We start from the raw sequence: 2,028 nt of genomic DNA, 5'->3' as shown, positions 1-2,028 counted from the left end.
AGTGAAGGGCAGGTTGTTTTTTTTAAACTAGCTTCAGAATATTGCTGGAACAGCAACTCAGAAAAAAGAATCATAACCAAAGCAAAAAAGGAAATCTCTTTTAATATCTGAAGTAGCACAAACAGGACCTTGAAGGGTCAAAGGATGAAGTAATATCCTCTGTGTGAAAGCACTGTGATGCTGTAAACAACATATTTATAATCTAAAATAACAAAGCTCAAGCTTGTTGCATCAAGAGATTTTAAAGAGAAGACAAATTGCTACCTTTCATTAAAGGTTTTAGTTAAACTACATGTTCCCTTTCAGTCAATTCACTCGGTACAACATCATGCATGGGAACCCACGCTCCTGCGTGTCCTGGCTGAAGCCACCTCTAATCACGCCTTTAGGCAGGTGACGTGATGACGACAGATGTCAGGCACCGCCTGCACATATACTGTATATCCTGTCGCATCACAGTCACTCCTTAGTTCTACTGCTCTTCACCTCGCTAGAACACCTCTCCCAACCTAGCTAATTAGCTGCTGCTAATTACCTTTGTTTGCTCGAAGGTTCTCGAATTTAGTTTAACAGCTTTTGTTGGTGTCAGCTGCAGCTTCCTACTGGTAACGGTGTCTGCCCATGGAGCGCTAACTTTGAGAAACCTTTTTTATCTTGACGAAGGAGTAAATTTTGTGGTTCGGGATGAGCAAAAAATTACTCAAGAAGAAGCAGAAGTCTTCAGTTCGCCCCTGTCCCCAGGGGTGTGGCTTCTCGCTCCATGAAAAGGACCAGCAAGAGGCTTGCCTGGTCTGTTTGGGGATCGTCCACACTCGTAGGGCGTTGACGGAGCCCGAAGCGTGTGCATTTTGTCGCCTGCTTCGACGCTCAACCCTGGAAAGACGGGTTAAGTTCTTGGAGAAAGTGCTGGGCGAGGCTGCAGTCGCGCGCCAGGACCCTTTCCTCTCCGACTCTAGCAACCCGGTTCCATCTGAGTCTGACGAGGAGGAGCTCTCCGTCGAAGTCCCCGCTCCCAGCTGGGCAGAAAAAGTGGAGTATATGGAGGGGTTAGCCGACGAAGAGGAGGAGGCCTCCCAGTTTCATCTGGACCTCCACCACGGAGGGGAGGACATGCTGGATATCGGCCTGGATATACATGGTCTGTCGAAAGACGACGATGAACCCGGTCCGAGTCCAGAAGCCCCCGCTGCTGCGGGTGCAGACCAGGACACGTCTTTTCTTTCCTTATGTCGTCGCGCGGCTCAGAAACTGGAGGTGGAGTGGCCTGCCCCCCCCCTGCACAAAAACCGTCGCGGTTCACTGGATTTTTCCTCCCCACTCAACCGACCACAGTGAAGAACCGTCTCCCCATGTTCCCAGACTTCGTCTTGGAACTAACGTCCTGCTGGACCAAATCTCTGTCCACCTGCGTCACAGTGCCCGGCTATGGACCGTATTTGGACTTGGAAGGAGCTGAAAAGGCTGGACTGGTAAACATACCCCCATGGAGCCGTCCCTAGCAGCTTATCTGGCCCCGTCTCACAGCCAAGGTGTGAGCGGGCCCACCACGCTCCCTTCCAATCTCTGTAGATTTTCTGCTGCGCAGTTAGAAAAAAAATCTACAAAGCTCAGGCCACCGCCGCTCGCGGCCTGAGCTCCATCAGCATGCTCCAGACTTACCAGGCTATGGCTCTGGCGGAGCTCGGAGCTTAGGTACTGGCCGAGAGTCCCCTGCTGCCTCTCCTTAACGAGATCCGACTCACCGCGGACTACATCCTCCACGCGTCCCGTGGCGTAGCACTCTCCCTGGGCAGAGGGATGGCGTCAACTGTGGTGGCACAGAGATATTTGTGGTTGACACTCTCTGATATCCCCGACAGAGGGCCACATACCTGGATGAACCAGTTATGGCGGCTGGGTTATTTGTTCAGTCTCTCGACGTTATCCAGGCAAAATTCGAGCTAAGGAAGAAGCAGGCAGAAGCTCTGCGCTGCATTATCCCCAGACGGGACTCGAAACCCAAGACCAGCACTCAGAAGCCGGCCACAC

The sequence above is a fragment of the Austrofundulus limnaeus genome, unplaced genomic scaffold (assembly GCF_001266775.1).
Source record: "Austrofundulus limnaeus strain Quisiro unplaced genomic scaffold, Austrofundulus_limnaeus-1.0 Scaffold131, whole genome shotgun sequence".
Classification (NCBI taxonomy): Eukaryota; Metazoa; Chordata; class Actinopteri; order Cyprinodontiformes; family Rivulidae; genus Austrofundulus; species Austrofundulus limnaeus.
Note: the sequence above shows the minus strand (reverse complement) of the source record.